This window comes from Natrix helvetica (assembly GCF_964273705.1).
Source record: "Natrix helvetica genome assembly, chromosome: 11".
Taxonomy (NCBI): Eukaryota; Metazoa; Chordata; class Lepidosauria; order Squamata; family Natricidae; genus Natrix; species Natrix helvetica.
The window spans coordinates 12,819,789-12,843,135 of record NC_138562.1 but is presented as its reverse complement, the minus strand read 5'-3'; the positions used below and the strand labels follow the sequence as shown (position 1 = coordinate 12,843,135).

The 23,347-nt window shown below is 46.1% G+C and overlaps 1 protein-coding gene across 3 annotated transcripts in view; it reads right to left on the bottom strand.

The window, feature by feature from the left end:
* BCORL1 (BCL6 corepressor like 1) overlaps positions 1–11,570 on the bottom strand; it is a 54,325-nt gene extending 42,755 nt beyond the window's left edge. For all 3 annotated transcript variants that reach the window (XM_081964060.1, XM_081964063.1, XM_081964061.1), the window contains exon 1: positions 11,435–11,570. The gene's annotated coding sequence lies outside the window, so the exon portion shown is untranslated. The remainder of the gene's footprint in view (positions 1–11,434) is intronic.
* Positions 11,571–23,347: the final 11,777 nt, after the last annotated feature.

The window sequence follows — 23,347 nt, the reverse complement described above, 5'->3', positions numbered from 1 at the left end:
GATCATGTGATCAAAATTCAGATGCTTGACAACTGGCTCATGTTAGTTTGTGTGTGTGTGTGTATGTATGTATATATATTATAAGGGTGGCTCTGTGGTTAAGACGCTGAGCCTGCCGATCAGAAAGGTCGGCAGTTCGGCGGTTTGACTCCCTAGCACCGCATAACGGAGCGAGCGCCCATTACTTGTCCCAGCTTCTGCCAACCTAGCAGTTTGAAATCACGTAAAAATGCAAGTAGAAAAATAGGGACCACCTTTGGTGGGAAGGGAACAGCGTTCCATGCACCTTTGGTGCTTAGTCATGCCGGCCACATGACCACGGAGACATCTTCGGACAGCGCTGGCTCTTCAGTTTTGAAACGGAGATGAGCAGTTCCCCCTAGAGTCAGGCAGAACTAGCACATACGTGTGATATATATATATATATATATATATATATATATATATATATATATATATATATATATATATATATATATATATATATATATATATATATATAGTGTGTGTGTGTGTGCGTGTGTTGTATTTGTGCTGATAAATAAATAAAGGGAGACTAGTATAGATCTATTTCAAGCTATTTAGCTCTCATCAGCTAGCCATACTCTTACTGGGATTTGAACCTGTGCTGATGAGAGCTAAATAGCTTGAAATAGATCTATATACATACATACATACATACATACATCCATACATCCATACATACATGCATGCATACATACATATATATATATAACCTCAGCCACAGCCCATTGACTGTGTTTGTCATATATATGGCAAAACTCACTTGACAAATACCTTATTTAACAACAGAAATTTTGGACTCAAGTGTGGCCGTAGGTCAGGGACTACCTACAATACGAATTGCATAGTTATTGCATTACACTCCTCCCTCCAGAGCCTCTTGTAACCAGTTAGCCAAAACGAGTCCAGTGTGACTCATGGTGATTACATAGTTAGATGCAGGCAAGGTTTCCTGCTTAACAATAGGAAGTGTTTTATGTATGTATCTATGTGTGACCGACTGTTTGGACTTCCCAGTTGAGCTATAAGTGAAGGATTTCATCTTCGTATTAACCATGCCTATCTCTGCTCAATTGACAAGAAGCAACGGATGGAAACCTAATCAAGGGGAGAACCAACCTAGCACTAAAGAGAAATTTCCTAACAGCGAGAACAATTAACCAGTGGAACTGATTGCCTTCAAAAGGAGGTTTTTAAGAAGAGATTGGACAACCATTTGTCTGGAATGGTTTAGGGTTTCCTGCTTGGGCAGGGGTTGGACTAGAAGACTCAAGGGTTCCTTCCAACTCTGCTAATCTGTCTATTTCAAGGGATCAGCCAAATTCGGTACACACGTCCCACCTTACTGTGGGCTCTTAAGAAGCAGTGCAAATTTTTCTCAGCTTGAAAGCAAAATTATGCTCGCAGGAACTTTCTCTGATGCTTAAAAGAAAATATGCAGCCCGGAGAGAAGAGAATACTTGTGTCTCGAGGGCCCAAAGATTTCTTGCCTGCTGTGGGAGGGGCGAGACGTGTCCCTCCTTACAAACTAAGAAAGCGCCCTCAAGGACGCACAAAATTTTTGTTTTCATGCTATTATCTGGAGCTCCGGCAACCCCCACCCTGCTACATCTACAAGCTAATGTCTACCTACTTCGAGCTTCCAATACTATAAAGTTTCTTTCTGTGTTCCATTTAAAGGGAAAGCAGCAGCAAATGTACCTGGGAGGAAAGCCAATTGTTTTTGCTCATATCTCAAATTTAAACTGTTGTCGGGTCTAAACCTTCAAGCCAAGATCTTTTATGTGCTCTTAACTTTATTTGCTTGGAAAACTTAATACAATACAATACAATAGTAGAGTTGGAAGGGACCTTGGAGGTCTTCTAGTCCAACCCCCTGCCTAGGCAGGAAACCCTATACCGTTTTAGATAGATGGCTATCCAACATCTTCTTAAAAACTTCCAGTGTTGGGGCATTCACAACTTCTGGAGGCAAGCTGTTCCACTGATTGATTATTCTAACTGTCAGGAAATTTCTTCTTAGTTCTAAGTTGTTTCTCTCCTTGATTAGTTTCCACCCATTGCTTCTTGTTCTACACTCAGGTGCCTTGGAGAATAGTTTGACTCCCTCTTCTTTGTGGCAACCCCTGAGATATTGGAACACTGCTATCATGTCTCCCCTAGTCCTTCTTTCTCTTAAACTAAACATACCCAGTTCCTGCAACCGTTCCTCATATGTTTTAGCCTCCAGTCCCCTAATCATCTTTGTTGCTCTTCTCTGCACTCTTTCTAGAGTCTCCGAATCTTTTCTACATCATGGTGACCAGAACTGGATGCATTACTCCAAGTGTGGCCTTATCAAGGCATTATAAAGTGAGATCGAGGTTCTCCCATATAACACCTATCCTGCGCGAGCTGCACTGGCTTCCTGTGGCCTACCGGGTGCGCTTCAAGGTACTGGTTACCACCTTCAAAGCGCTCCATGGCACAGGGCCTAGTTACCTGCGGGATCGCGTCCTGCCCCATACATCCCTGCGACCCGTCCACTCACACAGAGAGGGACTACTCCGGGTGCCGTCCTCCAGAGAGTGCCAGAGGGCAGCGCCCAGAAGTAGGGCCTTCTCTGTAGTGGGCCCCACCCTTTGGAATGACCTCCCCCCAGACATCAGGACTACAACCGACCTTCGCTCCTTCCGTATGAAGCTGAAAACCTACCTGTTTCGACTAGCTGACCTGGCATAATTCTACAACCTCTCCAGCCCTGGGCATTTTTAATTGGTAATTTTAGTTTTTAAGGGTTAATTTCACTGGGGTTTTAACTTTTTTAGGTATTGTAACTTATTTATTTATTCTTACCTCCTCTGTACGCTATATAATACTTTTGTACGTCGCCCCGAGTCCCTGTGGGGAGAGGGGGCGACTAATAAGTTCAAGTAATAAATAATAAATAAATAAATAAATATTATCGCTTCACGTGATCTTGATTCTATCCCTCTGTTGATGAAGCCTAGAACTGTGTTGGCTTTTTTGGCAGCTGCTGCATACAGCTGGCTCATATTTAAATGGTTGTCCACTAGGACTCCAAGATAATTTTTTTCTGTCCCATCTTTCTCGATATGGACTTTTCCCATCAGCATATATTTTGGATAGCATCTAATAAGAGATTCCGGCACTCGAAATATTAAAAGAGAGAAGATTTCTTCTTCTTCAAACAAGTGGACTTCAAAAAACAAACTGATGTCTGTGAGCTATTTTGTAAACTAAGACTGACTTTTCTGGCTAGAGATAAGGTGAGTTATGGTCTGATACATCTGGGGAGCACCAGATTGGTTAGAATAGATCTGGAGATCTGATAGGAGGGATCTTGTAAAGAGACAGGGTAGCTAGCTGAATGGAATAGGAGTCGAGAATATGTCTGATTTCAGTTTCTATTCTGCATGGCATTCACGAGTTTATTAGATCATCCTGTGCTATCTTCCCAGTTGCAATGTATGGATGTGAAAGTTGGACCATAAGGAAGGCTGAGCACCAAAGAATGGAGGCCTTTGAACTATGGTCCAGTTCTGGTCCAGTTCTGGTTGCCACGATGTAAAAAAGATGTGGAGACTCTAGAAAGAGTGCAGAGAAGAGCAACAAAGATGATTAGGGGACTGGAGACTAAAACATATGAAGAACGGTTGCAGGAACTGGGTATGTTTAGCTTAAGAGAAAGAAGGACCAGGGGAGACATGATAGCAGTGTTCCAATATCTCAGGGGTTGCCACAAAGAAGAGGGAGTCAAACTATTCTCCAAGGCACCTGAGGGTAGAACAAGAAGCAATGGGTGGAAACTAATCAAGGAGAGAAGCAACTTAGAACCGAGGAGAAATTTCCTGACAGTTAGAACAATTAATCAGTGGAACAGAAGTTGCCTCCAGGAGTTGTGAATGCCCCAACACTGGAAGTCTTTAAGAAGATGTTGGATAGCCATTTGCCTGAAACGGTATAGGGTTTCCTGCCTAGGCAGGGGGTTGGACTAGAAGACCTCCAAGGTCCCTTCCAACTCTACTATTGTATTGTATTGTATGGTGCTGGAGAAGACTATTGCGAGTCCCTTGGGCTGCAAGGTGATCAAACTGGTCAGTCTTAGAGGAGATCAACCCTGACTGCTCTTTAGAAGGCCAGATCCTGAAGATGGAACTCAAATACTTTGCCCACCTAATGAGAAGGAAGGACTCACTGGGAAGAGCCTCATGCTGGGAAGATTGAAGGCAAAAGAAGACGGGGATGACAGAGAATGAGGTGGCTGGATGGACTCACAGAAGCAGTTGGTGTGAGCTTCAATGGGCTCCAGAGGATGGTAGAGGACAGGAAGCCCTGGAGGAACATTGTCCATGGGGTTGCGATGGGTCGGACATGATTTCGTAACTAACAACAGCAACATGATCACTTTGTTTTGGTCTTAACATATTGTGGAAACTCAAACCAATTGGGGTCTATGATTAAACAAACCACGGTGAAATCAATCGCAACCGGCTTTGATTTATAAATATGATTTTATAAAATGGCTCGAGTTCTTAACAACATGCTAAGATAAAACGAGACATGCTGCAGCCTGGCATGATAACTGGATCTAGGACAAAGACGTTGTGTGTGAATAGAGACTGAAGGACAGGTCCGTGACAGCTGCTTTGATTCCTTGCGGGAAGAATCAGGATGGAAGTGTCAGAAGGAGAGATTGCGCTGTTATTTTATTTGTGAAGTTCGAGCACGGCGTCCCGTAACCAAAAAGGATGGCAAGGGAGAACACTCATTTTGCTGAGAATAGGAATTGGCTTCAGACATAATAAAAGAAGTAGGGAAACCTTAAGAATAAATTTTTCGGAGTGCCTCCATCTCAATGTTAACTCGTGGCAATTGCCTGGAGAAGTCACTGCTGTTTTCTTGCCAAGATTTCAGAAGCGGTTTGCCATTGTCTCCTTCCCAAGGCTTTGAGAGAGAGAGAGAGACTGGCCCATAGTCACCCAGTTGGCTTTGCGCCTAAGACAGGACTAGAACTCTCAATCCTCTGGTTTGTAACCTGATGCCTTAATCCTAAAACCAAACTGTCTCTCTTTGCTCATCTAACCCTAAGTAATAAAATAGTAATACAAGCAAATAATAAAAGTAGTAAAAGCAAGGATATTCAATAGTCATAGAATCTGGCTGACAATACAGGACAGAAAGGAAAAATGGAAAACCAGAAGGACATTGGAAAAAACCACATATACTGGGAAGCCATGCTGCATTCATACGAACTTCAATTCAATTCACCTTCAGTGAAATGGTAAACAGGTACTAGATCTACACAGTAATATTTTGTGGTAGTTCCTTCTTGCAATATACAATAACCAGAGTCCAGGGAAAGGGTAGAAGCAGAATGGAACATGGGAATCTTGATTCTACCGAAACAGAAGCGAAGGTAGCTATTTTATTAATTTGGTGAAGACTCCTGCAAGTCCCTTGGACTTCAAGGCGATCCAACCGGTCAGTCCTAGAGGAGATCCACCCTGACTGCTCTTTAGAAGGCCAGATCCTGAAGAGGAAATTCAAACACTTTGGCCACCTAATGAGAAGGAAGGACTCCCTGGAGAAGAGCCTCATGCTGGGAACAATCGAGAGCAGAAGAAGAAGGGGATGACAGAGAATGAGGTGTCTGGATGGAGTCACTGAAGTACAGGCGTGAGCTTAAATGGACTCCAGAGGATGGTAGAGGACAGGAAGGCCTGGAGGAACGTTGTCCATGGGGTTGTGATAGGTCGGACATGACTTCGCAACTAACAACAACAACAAAATTTAGTGGCAGATTCTAGACTAGCGTTTCTTTCTCTTGGCAACTTGAAGACAGGTGGACTTCAACTCCCAGAATTTCCAGGAATTCTGGGAGTTAAAGAACACAGAACTTCAAGTTGCCAAGGTTGAGAAACAGCGGTCTAGAAAATAGCCCATGGTACCACAACAGGGCTGTTCTTGTTGTTTTTTTAGAAATGAAAGCGATGGGAGGGGCCACCAGAGCCAAAGTATGCACAGAACATAAAGGCAAAAACTAGGAATAATATTCAGGGCTATCTTCATCACCTAGGTATCTTTCAGGTGACTGCAACCTTACAGGACGTTATATGGGAATCAAAATTCAGCAGAGCTGTAAGTCCCAGCCTTGAGGACATGACGTTTCTGACCCTCTGCAGGGCAAATTAATTAAGAATTTTACTTCTCCTGAAGATCAGATGGCGCCCCAGACTGCTCACTTCAGCAAGAGTTTTGACATTATTCGAGGATGCTTTCATTTCCAAGGGGTAAGTTTGAATTAATTCCTCCTATTTTAAAATACGGCAGTTGTGTTCCATTACCTTGCCGATGGGATGCCTGACATTTGAAATTAAAAAAAACACACAAAGTTTATAAACGTGTGTTTCCTCAGGGAAATGAATGTGAGATTTGCAATGGTTTTCTTATTTTGTATTTCTTATTTTTGTATTTCTTATTTTTGTATTCCCACAAACAGCCGCCCTGGCAGCTCTTGGCAGCTGCCAAAAAAGCCAACACAGTTCTAGGCTGCATAAACAGAGGGATAGAATCAAGATCACGTGAAGTGTTAATATCACTTTATTAATGCCTTGGTAAGGCCACACTTGGAATACGGCATTCAGTTTTGGTCGCCACGATGTGCAAAAAAGATGTGGAGACTCTAGAAAGAGTGCAGAGAAGAGCAACAAAGAGGATTAGGGGACTGGAGGCTAAAACATATGAAGAACGGTTGCAGGAACTGGGTATGCTTAGCTTAAGAGAAAGAAGGACTAGGGGAGACATGATAGCAGTGTTCCAATATTTCAGGGGTTGCCATAAAGAAGAGGGAGTCAAGATATTCTCCAAAACACCTGAAGGCAGGACAAGAAGCAATGAGTGGAAACTAATCAAGGAGAGGAGCAACTTAGAACTAAGGAGACATTTCCTGACAGTTAGAACAATAAATCAGTGGAACAACCTGCCTCCAGAAGTTGTGAATGCCCCAACACTGGAAGTTTTTAAGAAGATGTTGGATAATAAAAATTCTGCTGCATTTAATTACTTATTGGCTTTATTTCATTAATCCAAACACCACCACCCCCAATATTGGAGAGAAAGGAGCGTTTTAAATGTACAGATGCTACCGGTATCCCTATAAATGAATGGAGACATTCGGTAAACCTGTTTGTGATATTTCAACTTCTATGGTTAATAGCCCTTTCTCCTCTCATTTTATGTCTTCCAACCATCTTGGGAAGTTGTGTAATTTGACCGAAGGGTGAGATTTGAACTGTATACTTGAGTTAAGACTAGAGTTAGGGATTTGAACTCCAAATCCTTGCCTCAACTTGCCTCCAGAAGTTGTGAATTCTCCAACACTGGAAGTTTTTAAAGAAGAGATTGGACAACCATTTGTCTGAATTGGTATAGGGTTTCCTGCCTGAGCAGCGGGTTGGACTAGAAGACCTCTAAGGTCCCTTCCAACTGTGATTCTATTCTATGCTACCCTCAAACACTAAATGTATTTCGCCTGGGAAAACAGCCGAGATGCTTCAATTCCATTACAGATCTCCAAGGTAGAGGCCAGGATCCTCTCGAGACACACAATCTAACTTCTTATAAACCCTGTTTTCCAGACCTCTCTTTCACCTTTCGAATGTCCTCTTTTGTACTTGCAAATCCCTTCGTGGTGACGATGCACGATTGTCCGGAATGATTTATCCCTGTCGTGCAAGGCACTACATCTGCACACATGTTTCGGCTCACTAGCAGTCACTGGCATCACCCACACTTACCTGAGCGAGCAGAAAAGATTGTGAAGAAGAAGAGGAGGAGGAGGACGAAGAGGAGGAGGAGGAGAAGGAGGAGAAGGGGAGGAAGAAAAGATGAGGAGAAGAAGAGGAGGAGGAGGAGAAGAGGAGGAGGAGAAGAGAAGGAGGAAAAGAGGAGGAGAAGAATAAGAGGAGGAGGAGGAGAAGTAGAGGAGGAAGAGAAGAAGAAGAGGAGGAAGAGGAGGAGAAGAAGAGGAGGAGGAGGAGGAGGAGAGAAGGAGGAAAAGAGGAGGAGGAGAAGAAGAAGAGAAGGAGGAAGAGAAGAAGAAGAAGAACAAGAAGATTGCAAAGAAGAAGAAGAAGGAGAAAAGGAGCAGAGCAGATCACACAGGTGAGTTTCATCTCCCTACACAGGCCAGCCAACAGTCGGTCCTATTTCTGTTTCAACACTGAGTAGGTGATTAAAATCAGGAGTCCCTAACCATGGACTGGCACTGTGCCACGGCATGCGAAAAACCGGGCCACACAAACAAGCAAGGCCCCATCCGTGTGATGCAGGCAGCACGTGAAACCATACTCTCCCCAGGCCCTGGAAAAACCTCTCTCCACAGAACCGGTCCCTGGTCCCCAAAAGGTTGGGGGCCACTGATTTAAATAATCTGTGGGTGACCTGTCTCTTTCTCTCTCCTGGCTAGCTTTACCACCGGGGAAAATGAGGCACAGGCAGGCAGCAAATTGGATTGAAACGGAAGCCGGTGGTCACGACTGCCATTTGAGCAATGGCTGCTGTTTGTTATTATTTTTATTTTTATTATTTAATTATTATGAAAGTAGAAATTAACCAGGTGGCTGTGGACACTGCAGGTAAAAGGGGGCATCTACATCTGGCCTCGAAGCCCCCATGCCTGCTCCTCCAGCTGTTGCTTACGTTGTCTAACCTGACTGAATCTCTCAACCCCACCGCACATAGGACGAAGGGTTTCAGGAACTGGATATGAAGAGAAGGATTGGGGTGGCATGAAAGCAGCCTTCCGATATTTGAGGGGCTGCCCCAGAGAAAATGGGGTCCACCTATTCTCCAAAGCACATGAAGGTAGGACAAGAAGCAATGTGTGGAAACTAATCAAGGAGAGAAGCAACCTAAAGCTTTGGAGAAATTTCCTGCCAGTGAAAACATTTAACCAGTGCAATGACTTGCCTTCAAAAGTTGTGAATGCTCCAACACTGGAAGTTTTTAAGGAAAGATTAGATAACCATTTGTGTGGAATGGCATAGGGTCTCCTGTTTGAGAAGGGGGTTGGGCTAGAAGATCTCCAAGGCCCCTTCCAACACTTGTTATTGTCTATTCTGTAAGTCAGTCTTGGCCCCTCTGGGATTTCCAAGAGGCAAAATAAACTGTCTGACCGACTGAGAAAGTCCCCAGGCCTGGAGTTGGCCTTGGAGGAATCGAGGAAGCCAAACTTTGCCATGTCTCCAAATCACCAGGTTTCATTCCAGCTGCCTCTCATGACGGACAGCACATCAGCAGGGACAGGGCAAGAGGCCCTCCCACTTCAATTTTGTCAAGAAGCCTCTTTTGACTCTGTAAAAGCCTTTGAAGCAGGCTCTGAGAAAACTGGCTGTTTCTGACAAGCTCTGTTTCCCACTGGGATGTCTCTCTCTCTCTCTCTCTCTCTCTCTCTCTCTGCCTCTCCGTCTGTCTCTGTCTTTCTCTCTCTCTGCCTCTCCGTCTGTCTCTGTCTCCCTCTCTGCCCCCCTTCTCTGTCCTTCTCTCTGTGTGTCTCTCTGTCACTCTTTCTCTCTGTCTCTCTCTCTGTGTCCCTGTCTCTCTGTCCCTCTGTCTCTGTCTCTGTCTCTCTGTCCCTCCATCTCTCTGTCTCTCGGTCTTTCTCTCTCTCTCTCTCTGTCACTCTTTCTCTGTGTCTCTGTCTCTCTGTCCCTCTGTGTCTCTCTTTCCTTCTGTCTCTCTCTCTCTGTGTCACTCTTTCTCTCTGTCTCTGTCTCTCTGTCTCTGTCCTTCTGTCTCTGTCCCTCTGTCTCTCCATCTCTATCTCTCTCTGTCACTCTTTCTCTCTGTCTCTGTCTCTCTGTCCCTGTCTCTGTCTCTCTCTGTCCCTCTCTCTCTCCGTCTCTCTCTCTGTCACTCTTTCTCTCTGTCTCTCACTCTCTCTGTCCCTCTGTCTCTGGCTGTCTCTCTGTCTCTCTGTCTCTCTGTCTCTCTCTGTCTCTCTCTCTCTCTCTCTCGTCTCAAATCCGTCCTCTTTCCGGCATGGTTTTCTGACACACACACCCCTTGCATTCTCGTGCCCAGAGACAGGAATGAAAACACAAGCCTTTATCCCAGCCAGGCCAGAGCGAAATGTTCAAAGTTAAACGAAAGGAAGAAGGCCACTCTGCACATATCGTAAGGTCTCCACATGCCTCTCTTTGTCCCCCAAAACAAATGCAGAAGAGTCCAAGGGAGGGGGGCTTACTCTCTCCTAAAACCCAGCAGGCTTGCCCTGGCCAGGCTGCAATCCTAATACACACTTTAAAAAAAACCCGAAGCATCTCTCAGGAAGCTTAGTTGAGCTTTTACTTCCCAGGAGGCACCAAATTCAGCTGCCACAGTCTACATAACTTGGGAAGGCAGCACCTCGTTCTCCAGCCTGCCATGTTTATCCAGATTGTTGGGGGGGGGGGCAAGAGGCCGACTCTATAAACCGCTCAGAGAGGGCTGTAAAGGGGCATATAAGTCTAAGTACTATTGATGTTGATTCAGCTTTCCATCCTTCCGAGGTGGATCCCAGATAGTCGGGGAGACAGTAGGCTGACTCTATAAATCGCTTAGGGAAGGGATATAAAAGCACCGTGAAGCGGTATATAAGTCTAAGTGCTACTGATTCAGTCTCCCATCTTTCCAAGGTCGGTAAAACAAGGACCTCAGGTCGTCTGGTGTGTGTGTGTGTGTGTGTGTGTGTGTGCAAGAGGCCAACTCTGTAAACTGCTCAGAGAAGGGCTGCAAAGAGGCATATAAGTCTAAATGCTATTGACTCCTTCCGAGGTCGGTAAAACGAGGACCTCAGGTAGTCCGGGGTTCCAGAGGCTGACTCTATAAACCGCTCAGAGAAGGGCCGTAAAGGCAGCGCGAAGCGGCATATAAGTCGAAGTGCTTTTGCTTGAATGAAGCCAAGCTGAAGCCCACTCCGCGGTCCCCACCGGCAGGGAGAACCCAGCGCCCAGAGAGAACCCCCCCCCCTAAAGCCGCTTCGGATGAGCCGTGTTGTCGTTGGGGGGGGGGGACTCAACCCAGAGGGGCTCTACCTTAGCTAAAGCCCGCGTGTCGTCGTACCCCCAGAGCTCAGCCAATCGTGCCTCTCCCACCCAAATCACGGCTTAAGGAGAACCCCCCCCCCCGACTTAGCGCGACGCGGGACAGAAGAAGGGGAGAGAAAGGGGGGGATCTCTGGGTTCTGCCTGGCGCCCCCTCCCCAATGCCGGGAAACTTTTTTCTTCCTTCCAACACCCCCCCTCCCCTTTCCAGTAAAGTTGGCTGGGCTCGATTCGGTGGGAAGGACGCCCCCCGAGGAGGGTCCCGAGAGCCGAGGCGATGCCCGGGCGGAGCGGGAGGCGAAAGGGAAGCGAGCGGGGCTCACCTGGGCGCGGGGGGGCCGAAAGGCCGACACGTGCGCGGCGTTCTCAGCCTCGGCCGGCGCTGACATCGGCCGGCGTCTCTCGGGCCAGCTCCGCCGAGCTCCTCCGCGGCATCCAGGACGAGAAAGGGCTCCGGAGCACGAAGCGGGAAGGAGGCGGAGTTTCTGCTGGCAAGCCCCGTACGCAAGCAGGCTCCGCGCGATTGGCTTTCGGAGAAAGGATTGTGGGAGATCGGGGGACGGCGGCTCGGGGAGGGTCTGCGGACCGAGGCAGCGCGTGGAAGGAGGGCGAAGGGGGCAGGAGAAGCGCGGCGGGGTAGCCCGGGGGAGGGTCTTCTCCCCTTCCCCACTCCCCGGCTGGCAACCCAAGCTGGCTGGGTTGGGTTGGGTTGAGTTGGGTTGGGTTGAGTTGCACGGCCGCTCTCAAGGGGGCCTGGGGAGGGGAGGGGGAGATCTTCGCCCCGAGGGTCGCCCGGCCAGCCTTGCGAAGTTCTCCCGAGCCCCCTCCCCACCCTCCACCCCCAGGGATGGGAGTTGACTGCCTCTCCTGGGAGGCGAAGCGGAGAACAAAAGGACGGCCGGGAAGTGTTTAAAAGAGAGAAGCCAAGGTGCTAGTTCTCAAGTTACACACCGCTCGGGGAGAGGGAGGGGGGGAGCAGAAGGAGGAAGAGGAGGAGGAGGAGCAAGAAGAAGAAGAGGAGGAGGAGGAGGATTGTGGAGACAACCAGCTTTTTTAGTCCCCCGTGCCCCGGGTCGGAGGAGCTCGCCCCCCCTGTCCTTCCGCCCAGCCCAACCGGGGCTCTTTTGAGACGCCTTGCTTGGACTACCGCTCCCATCATCCCCCGACCGGGACCTCTCCCCATCCTGGCCCGGGAATTGGTCGCAAAGCTGGGCTCCAATGCAGAAGCAGAAATCCGAGGTGTCTCTCCCTGTGGCGTCCCCCCCCCCCCCATAAAAAGATGAAATGGGGAAGGCGGGAGGGAGGGAGGGAGGGTTTTGGGTAGGGGGTTGAGAAAGATTGACTAGGAAGACCCAAGGAGTGGGAAGTCATTCTCGGAGGGACGCGAGGTGACAAAAACCGGAAGGATGAGCGGTGAAGACTTGTCACCGTCAGAAGTTGTAATATGAGAGGAGGAAAGGCCTTTTAAAAAGGAGAATTTCCCTCCCGCTTTGGTGGCACCCAAGAGTTTTGGGTGACACCCACCTTCTCCAAGCTGTCTTCTCTGGGTCGGCTTCTCCTTGGCCAAGCCACCCTGCCAGATCCAGAAGAGCATGCATGGCACCCCAACAATCCAGCCGTGGGCACCCATAGCCACGGTGCTGCCAGCTTTCATAAGCACAACAAGTGACATCCCTAAGCGTAGAAAAGGGGGCTTCACCCATTGCCAGTTACTGCTATGGGTCTTCTTCCTTAAAGTGGGCAGCCTTGTCAGGTTCAGGCTATTCCGTCCTGGATAATTTATGGGGAGGGGGCACATCTCTGCATTCATGAGCCATGCTGAAGCAAGCAGTGGGTGAGGCTGAAGTCAAATGGCTTAGAACCCTCTATATATCTTAGAACCCTCTATATATCCTTCACACTTCCTGCCCCCTCCCCCTTCATCTTTTGGACACTTCTTCTGGCATCCGATTTTCCTCGGGATACCTCCCACCGAGCAGGCATTAGGGAATGGAAAGACCCCCGGAAAGCTGAATGGATGCTTCGCAGAAAGATTTTGCAATTAGCATGGGGGGCTTTGGGCAACCTGCCCATAAGGCCACCTTAGGGTTCAAGACCACCGATTCTTGCTTTGGCAGCTAAATGACAGGTGCTTCTGCAGGTGAGGGTTTAACCTACCTGCCAAAGTGTGTGATAATTGAGAAAATCAGATTGAATTTCCAAGTGTTACATAAACAGCATCGCTAGGCTTAGGAACTCATTCACACAGCAAAGTGTGAGTAGATCGGGATAACGAAGGATTGTAAGTAAGCTGGGTTGTTGAGATCTGATGCAAAAAGATATTTTTTATCTATTGAGGGACCACCCCAATATATTTTCAGCTGCTCTCCCAGGAGAAGGCCAGACTGCTGATCCTTTAGCCATGGTCTGAGAGGTAGAAATTCAACTGGTGTTGCCTTGAAGCTCTGCTGAATTTTCAGCTCCTTTAAGACCCACAAATGTAAACAGGGCTCGGAATGATTCATTCTGTGGTTGTGATAAGCCCTTTAGCTTTGTATCACATCTGCAAAATGTGAAAAATTCATTTAGCAGGTTAGTCCAAAATTTGGCTTACTGATTATGACTACTTTCATTAGATAGAGAGATAGATAGATCCACATCTGAACTACCCAGTATGCTGTGTGAACTAGACCTGGCCTGGCAGGATTCTTGAGAAGACAAGTGCAAAAAGGAAAGGAAAGGAAAATAATCTACACAACTCAAAACACCTTGATGTATTTCTGTAGCCTCCCCAGCAGGCATGATTATCACGCAACATGATCGAACAAATCCACGGAAGGCAGATCAGTTCTACAGAATATATCCACGGAAGGCAGATCAGTTCTACAGAATATATATATATTATATATATATATATATATATCCAAGGAGATCTTGTACCCATCGCCCACTTTCCGTCCTTTGCAGGAAAATCCAGAGATAAACCATAATCCACAGATGTCTCTCAGGAGTCTCTGGAAAAATATACTGCAGAAGATACCTTTCCTGCAAAAATGCTTCCTTGATTGAATTTATTTATTTAGATTTATGTGCTGCCCATCTTGTCTTCATTTTATGTTCTCCTAAAGTTCAGAGAACATTTATCCTGTAATGCAAGTGCCCCTTGTTCTTCTTTTGAAGGCTGACGCCTATAAAAAGCAATCACCCATTGTGGGCTATGAGGCATTCCAGCTGAGGATGTACTAAAGGCAAGATCAGAAGAAGCAACCGGCACTTCTGTAGGTCTGCAGAGCCGATGAAGTCTACAATGCAGGGATGCATATAATACAATATTATAACAACATATAATGATATATGCTTGTGTTATACTATACGCAATATAATAACAACATATAACCCAATACAAAATTAAGGGATGCGGTGGCTCAGCGGCTAAGACGCTGAGCTTGCCAATCAGAAAGGTCGGCAATTTGGTGGTTCGAATCCCTAGTGCCGCGTAACAGAGTGAGCTCCTGTTACTTGTCCCAGCTTCTGCCAACCTAGCAGTTCTAAAGCATGTAAAAACTGCAAGTAGAACAATAGGAACCACCTTTGGTGGGAAGGTAACAGCGTTCTGTGCTCCTTCGGCGTCTAGTCATGCCGGCCACATGACCACAGAGACGTCTTTGGACAGCGCTGGCTCTTCGGCTTTGAAATGGAGATGAGCACCGCCCCCTAGAGTCGGGAACGACTAGCACATATGCGCAAAGGGAACCTTTACCTTTACAATACAGTGTAGGGATTAAGGTGCTGGGCTCTACTTGAGCATGAAGCTTTCTGGGTGATTTTGCCCCACTTGTTCTCAGCATCTAACATGGTTGTCATAGTGGCCAAAATAAATAAATAAATAAGGGAGTCTTACCCGCAGATCCTTTCTCTTTGCCTGGGGTTTGAAAAGTTCCTACATGTTATACTCTTGACCAACGCACCAATCTTTGGAGAAGGTTGATGTGGCAAGTGATGAATTACTAGATCGACAGATCTGGTTGAACCTCACGTGCTGATGGAGAAGTTAAGAAAGAAAGATCTGGCCTCTGACCGGAGTATTTCTCCTTCAAAATACTGCTTCCTAAAATCACTATAATGGCCTATAATAACTGGAGTTGTGGCCTCTACTCCTGGCTAAGAATCTCACCGTTGGAAAGTCCATGTTCAATCTTCTTCACTACAAAGACAATACAGAGAGAAGCTTCTAAACCTTATGGAACCAACCTAGAAACAGAAAATGTAATAACAAAATCCTGGTTGCAATATTTAGAGTTAATCCAGTGCCCGGAAAGCATACTGGATGGAGCTATGAAAAACAATATCTTTGTTATTGATTTCTCTTGAAATATAATTTTCATGGAAATTATTAAAGATGGTAATACCGAGTAATGAATGACTTGTGGGTTATGTTCACACATGCTTGAGCACAGCTATTAGATTAGAAGACTGGGCCCTGTTTTTAAAATTTACACAACACTTTGAAGGATCAACAGGTCAACATATACCACCCTGGATGTTTTCACCCAAGAATTATGACCAAGGATAACTTTGATTTGCAATGAAGTAAAATAATAACGAAGTGGAAAAAGCTGTCAAAAATGAAAAAGTGAAGATCTTGTGGGACTTTCGAATAGATGGCTCATCAATACGCCAGATATCACAGTCATCAAAAACCGAAATGTACAATGTATTGATATCATGGTGCCAGGAGACGCCAGAGTCAAAGAAAAAGAATTGGGGAAAAAATCACAAAATATCGCGACCTGGCCATCGAAACTACACGATTATGGATGAAACATGTAACAGTGATACCCATTGTCATCGGGGCACTTGGTACCATGTCCACAAATTTTACAAAACACATCAAGAGGTTGCAGCTTCCTGCAATAATACCAGCGGAACTGCAAAAAACTGTGCTACTTGAAGCAACGTACATATTAAGAAGATAACTTGGTTGATACCTAGGACACTGGCAGCAACCCGTATCAACCATTATACAATACAATACAGTACAATACAATACAATAGCAGAGTTAGAAGGGACCTTGGAGGTCTTCTAGTCCAACCCCCTGCCTAGGCAGGAAACCCTATACCAGGTCAGACAAATGGCTATCCAACATCTTCTTAAAGACTTCCAGTGTTGGGGCATTCACAACTTCTGGAGGCAATCTGTTCCACTGATTAACTGTTCTAACTGTCAGGAAATGTCTCCTCAGTTCTAGGTTGCTTCTCTCCTTGATTAGTTTCCACCCATTGCTTCTTGTTCTACCTTCAGGTGCCTTGGAGAATAGCTTGACTCCCTTTTCTTTGTGGCAACCCCTGAGATATTGGAACACTGCTATCATGTCTCCGCTAGTCCTTCTTTCTATTAAACTAGACATACCCAGTTCCTGCAACTGTTCTTCATATGTTTTAGTCTCCAGTCCCCTAATCATCTTTGTTGCTCTTCTCTGCACTCTTTCTAGAGTCTCCATATCTTTTCTACATCATGGCGACCAAAACTGGATGCAGTATTCCAAGTGTGGCCTTATCAAGGCATTATAAAGTGATATTAACACTTCATTAACACCAGTCAATGGAATTTGGGATGCATTTTTGAATGTTCAGTTGATGTAATGAATAATAATAATAATAACAATATATCAACAAATTGCAATTGTATTTTTGAATGTTCATGTTGAATGAATGCATTTTTCAATGTTCAGTTGGCTGAGTTTCATGTTTAATGAATAAAAGAAAGAATAACAACAATATAGCTTTGCATGTACACTGAGTGCTTCTGTACCAGAGACAAATTCCTTGTGTCTAATCATACTTGGCCAAATAAACTCTTCAATCCAATCCAATCCAGTCCAATTCAAACTCCCTTCTCTAACTAATGGCCTTCCAGGTGTGTTTGGCCATAGTTATTATCTTCCTCACAGCCATTGACTGGAGGATGTTGGAAAGTGAGACCAACACGTCAGGAGGCACCAGATTAAGGAAAGTCATTAGAAAGATTTAAATAGTGTTTCCAGGCTACCTGGGAAGATGGCTGCCACCCATAGCTATTTTGGCTGCAAATGGGAAACACTTGAAGTTAGGAAGGAAGGGGTCTTAGAAAACCATCACCAGTTCTCAAACAAAGGCACGGGAAATATGAGCCAAGGATGTTAATACCCCTAACTAGATCGTTCACTGTCCTTCTTCAAGCAAACACAATTTAGGAAAAACAGGGCCAATTTATCTAGAGAAAAACTTTTCTCATTCACAATTTTCCGGTCCAGACCTTTATAGTGTTGGAAAAAAATGTCCTTCTGGGTTCAGTTCTCATCCAGGGAAATATAACATTCTGCCTTTTTAATATTTCCTAGAATATTTCCTTTTTTTTTTTTAGGAGTGGGTGGGTGCTAACTTCCTACAATAGCAACAAGGTGTTAAATCTGGATTAGCCTCCAAATATCTTGTAAACAGAATTTTTTTCCCTTGTGGTCATTGTACCAGTAGAAATAAGCAGCGTATGATGTGTTATGCATAAATAAGTTTCTTCTCCGAAAACAGCCACTTTAAAAAAAAAAAATGACTCCATTTTCTTAAGAGGGTTTATTTTGGTAACGCTTGGGAATATTTTGCAAAGAAGTTAAAAAAAAGGTCTAGCCGGAATGTTCTCTGGGGGAATATCTCACTGGTTGAACTGGGGTGGTGCCAGCATGTGGCACCCCAAATACGACAAGGCCAGCAGTGCTTGGCCCTTGCTTTTATCTTCATCGGTCACTCCTTGTCTTCCAGACAACCTTTGTCTGCAGAGACAAGTAGGAAAAATCTTGCAACAGTGGGGGAAATGAAAAAAAGATCCCTTCAGAAGAATGTGAAATAAAAAACAATATATATAAAGAAGAAAAGGACTTGTCAAACACACAAGCAGTTCTAACATCTCTTTCAGTTCACACAACCCATTAAGGGCAGCTTAGGAGCAGATAGTAAGGGGCTCGTCGATGCAGCTCTAAAAAAAACCCTCAAAACCCCCTTTCTCGGTTTTAATTTATTTATTAGCGGGTTTATTTACATATACATTAATATTTATATCCCCCCCCCCCCCCGCTCCAGAAATTCAAAGCAAGGGCATAAGCGTCATTAGAAAACCCAAGCGTTTCGTTGCACGGCGGTAGCCGGAGCATCGTTTCCCCCTCCTTTGGGACATTGCCAAATGAGTTTTGGGTTTTTTTCCCCTTCCCCGACCCTATTTAGAGACCGGGGGTCGGATTCCCACGTTCGACCTTCTCGCTAAGCCCGCTCGCAGCCGCAGCCGGACTCGCCCCGGGAGAAAAGCCGACACGCATTCGGTTCCCCACCCAGGCTGAGTCCGATCGACCCACCAAGACTGCTCGGTTGCGATTTCCTCGCCTCCGACAGCCTCATCCCGGAAGTGGCCGCGAACGATCTTCAGAAGCTCCGAGGATCCCCCCCCCCATCCCCCGGGCATGGGGCTTATAAACCAACCGGGCGGGTGCAAATCTTCCATTCCCCCCCCTCCACCCGCGTGTTTGAACCCCGGCGCGTGCACGTGTGAAGGCCGTTTTTCCCCCCCAAGGCGCGACACGTGTATAATGCATGAAGAGGCCAGGCCGGGCCTGAAGACAGGAAGAAGCCGGGGCGGGGTGTGTGTGGGAAGAGAGCTGATCTGCATAGCTGCCTGACCACCCGGTGGGTGGAAACTCCCTTCCGGGCGAAGGGCAGAAGGGTGGTCGTCGGAATGGGTTACTTTTAATCCCCCACTACCACCCACGACCCCCGCGCGTTGCAACATATGCAAGAAAGTGGCGGCCAGGACGCGGGTTTTTTTTTCCCCCACTCCCTTTCCCTTTCTTTTCCAAGCAGCCGAGAGGCTTCAGCATGCACGTGTGAAGCCGAAGACACGTGTTGGGGGAGCGCGTGGGAGGGTGGTCGATGCGTGTAGGACGAGCGGCGGAGTCCTTGGGTGACGGCCTCCCTTCGTTTCGTTTCCCCGGGAAGCTGCTCGGCGGGAGTTGGGCAGCACCACCTGGCTGGCGGAAAGTAGGCCGGCCAGGGAGGGCGCAGCTCCGGCCGCTGAGCCGGCCCCGCTGGCGTCTGCAGCCGAGGCTCGGCGGGGTTTGCAGCCGGGGACGAGCGCCTCCATCCCCGGCTGCAAAGGCAAGCCGCCGCCGCTCCGCTCTTCGGACCAAGAGGGGAAAAGGAGGCGCTTTGCTCGCGAGGGCGGTTTCCACGCGTGACGCCGACAAGCCCGGCTAGGCGATCCAAGCCCCGGGGAAAGTCGGTGCCGCCGCGGCCGCCTTTGGCTCGCTCCGCGCCATACGGGGCCGAGGCGAGAGCTCCGGCCCCATCGAGCCCGACGGCGAAGGGCGCCCGGGCAAGGGCCGTCTTAACAGCATATGATGGGCCCCTACGACAACTCCTCCCAGGGATGTAAAATGGTCCATAAAATGAAACACAGATTTATCAGTGTTCATTTCTTTTTTTAAAAAAATAGTTTTTATTAAACATTTTCAAGTTTAAAAAACCACAAATTAAAAAAAAAAAAGGGGGGGGGACAAGAAAAAATACAAAAATAAGTACCAACAGATAAAAAAACACAAACAACATAACAATATGATATAATTTTACAGCTTTTTCCTATCAGCATGTATACTCTGCTTTTGTAGTTTACTCTTCTATTTCTCGTAGAATTTAACAATCCTATTACTAAGGTAGTAATTATATTGTGAGAAAATATTATAATACACATGCTCGGCGATTAGATACATAACATTTTTCTTCTTGTTATAATCAATAGTTCCTAAGACTTATTTCTCCCGTTGGCTTCTATTCTTTAGCCGCTTGTACAGTCCACTCCAAATTTTATTATACTCCGACTCTTCTCTTTCTTTTAATTCCATAGTCATCCTGTCCATTTCAGCACATCCGAGTATCTTCCTAATTACCATTTCATCTGGGAAAGGTAGTTTTTTTGTTTCCAATTTTGTGCAAAGGCGATCCTAGCAGCGGTTAATGTGTGTAATATTATCTATTGATATTTCTATTCTGATATTTTATCAGTGTTGATTTCTAGTAATGCATGTTCGTATTAATAAACCGCAGTAAAATGCAATAAACGTTGCTGTATTTATAGGATGCGGGGTTAACATACGCAGATTAGTATGTTAATACTAATTATTAGTATTGGGGGGGGGGAGGCTTGGAAGCAACATCATCTGCCCCCAGAAATCTCAGATTTAGGAAAAGACTGGATGGTGTAGTGGTTAGTGTGTGGGATGGACTCTCCCGGGGAGGGGGGGTGGGATACAGTCCCTGGTGCCGCCTTAGCCGTGCCAACTCCGTAAAGAAGTTGAGATTGGTTTCTCCTGGAGAAAAAGGTGGCATAGGACACCCACCTACTCCAAATCAAGAAAGATAGAACCTTGAATTCTAATGACCTACCGATAGGTAGGTCCAAAAGTGCTTTTTTTCAGGAGGCAACTGGACTTCCTTGTTTTTTTCCTTTTGAAGATGTTTCCCTTCTTATCCAAGAAGCTTCTTCAGCTCTGACAGGACAGTGAGGAATGGAAGGATTGATATTCCTTGCAGGCCGCTGGTCATTTGCATCCTTTTAAAGGGTCGTTGAGGCCCCTTGGGGGGAGGGTTCATCTGTGTCTTTAGGGTCACGTGAGCGGCGCAAATGGTTCCTGTAGTCTGCAAATTACTTTTTTCCTCTGGAAATCCGTTCCTACTCCCACACCATTTAAAGGGTGTTCGCCCCAAATTGTGTAGCTAAAAGTCTGTAGAGATTCTCAGGCCTCCAGGTCATGGTTGCCCCAAAGGTGCTTTTTTTTTTCAGGAGGCAACTGGACTTCCTTGTTTTTTTCCTTTTGAAGATGTTTTGTTTCTTATCCAAGAAGCTTCTTCAGCTGTGACAGGACAATGGGGAATGGAAGGATTGATATTCCTTGCAGACAGCTGGTTCATTTGCATCCTTTTAGAGCAGTGTTTCTCAACCTTGGCTACTTGAAGATGTCTGGACTTGCCAAGGTTGAGAAATACTGTTTTAGAGGGTTGTTGAGGTCACCTGGAGGTGTCAAATTCGCTTAGCAACTTAAGAACGGCAGCGATTCACTTAATAACGGTGGCAAGGGAAGAAGTCCTATCATGGGGCAAAACTCACTTCACAATTGTTGAGCCGCATAAATGTTGAGCTCTATTGTGGCCGTTGAGCCGAGGACTAGCTGTAATGCAAGGATAAGGTGAAGCCTTCCAGCTGTTCGGCTGCTAGTCTGCCTTTCTGGCCCGCAATTCAACAGGAGCAGCGCGTGTGCCGCCCCCAGTTGAAGAATAAAAGAGAAGATATTGCCCCAAATGGATCTGGGGGAGATATAAACAATTAGGTCAACATTGGTTTTTCAGTCAAGATAATTCCTGGTGGATGAGACGGGGAGAAGTCGTGGAGGGGGGTGGGTGGGAGGCGGTGTTGGTCATCGGGCTTTTGAGTAGCCGGCTGCAGTAGATTTAACAGAGGTCTGAACAGATTTAGAGGGGTGGGCGGAGAGGGAGGGGGGCTCGAGATATTGGAACGGAGTCAAGGATCACTTGCAATCTGTCTGGCCTGCAGATTTAAATCCCCCATTTAAAGCTTCGGTCTGGAAGAGAATGGCAGAGATGACAAAAAAAAAAGTGTAGCTATATATAATCCCCACCCTTGCAAAATGAATACGGCGAGTCCTCAACTTACGACCACCACCGAGACCCAGATTTATGTGGTGAAATGAGAATTGGTGAAGCGCGTTGTTCCACTCCCTAGAATTCCCCAGCCATGCGCCATCAGTTTTGGAATTCTCCATCAATCTCTTTGGAGATTCTCCGTCATCCAGGTCATGCTAGTCCCAAAGGTGCTTTTTTCCCCCAAGAGGTCAACTGGACGTCCTTTAGTTCCCCCCCCCCCCGAAGACGTTTTGCTTCTCATCCCAGAAGCTTCTTCAGCTCTGGCTGGATGGAACGGAAAGATTGAGGCTCCTTTCTTGCCACCGTTCGTTCAGAGAACAGTTGCCGTTTTGTGAAGTTAGAAGCACAGTTGTTAACGAATCTGGCTTGACTTTGCTTGTCAGGTGGTCGTAAAAATAGGACCAGATGACCCACGGGACACTGCAACCGTCATAAATATGATCCGGTTGCCAACTTAGTCACATGACACGGGGTACCGCAATGGTCTCAAGTGTGAAAATTGATCATGTGTCACTTTTTTCAGTGCTGTTGTAGCTTCGAATGGTCACCAAACACATAGGTGTAAGTCAAGGACTTACCTGGAGTGTTACCTGCCCACTTGATTAATTTTGTTGGGAGTTGGTTAATTGATTGATTATGCACCATTAAATCTGGGTCAACTCTTAGTAACCATTTAGATGGTTTAATGCAGGATGATCTGGACCTAATCTGATCTTCCAAGTCTCCCAGATTTCTGTTGGTAAGTGAGACACTTGTGAAATCAGTTTTGCCCCATTGTATGACCTTTCTTGCCATAGTTATTAAGTGAATCATTGCAGTCATTAAGTTAGTAGTACAGTTGTTAAGTGAAACATTGCAGTCATTAAGTTAGTAGTACAGTTGTTAAGTGAATCATTGCAGTCGTTAAGTTAGTAGTACAGTGAATCTGGCTTCTGCATTGATTTTGTCAGGTGGTCGTAAAAGAGGATCACGCGACCCCAGGACACTGCAACTGTCGTAAACATGAGTCATTTGTCAAGGATCTGAATTTTGATCACGTGACCACGAGGGGGTGGGGTGCTGCAACGGTCATAAGTCTGAAAAATGGTCATTAAGTTCATCCTTCCCTAACGGTCATCCTTCCTTTCTCATGAACCTTGGGGTGGAGGAAGACAGCATTAAGCCCCACCTCCAGGCCACTGGGTTCGAAACAGCAGATAGCATTTTCATTTGCATGAAGGTGGATTTATGGTTTTCCTAGCACTGATGAGGTTACCTAGTATGGTAACAAAACGTCTGCAAGGAAACAAGCAAGCTGAGAGAGCACCTAGGACCCCTCATTTTAACCCTGAGCTACAAACATTCTCCTTTAATGATGCCTTTTCAGCATCCTTGTCCAAACAGAGTGGGCTTTTTGATATGTTTAGCGTTGGCTTGATTTCTGTCACTGATATTCTCCAAAATGGGGTTTTAAAAAAAGAGAAATGGGGGGAAAATGCTTTCCTGCCCCCCCCTGAAAGTCGGACAACCAGTTTATTTAA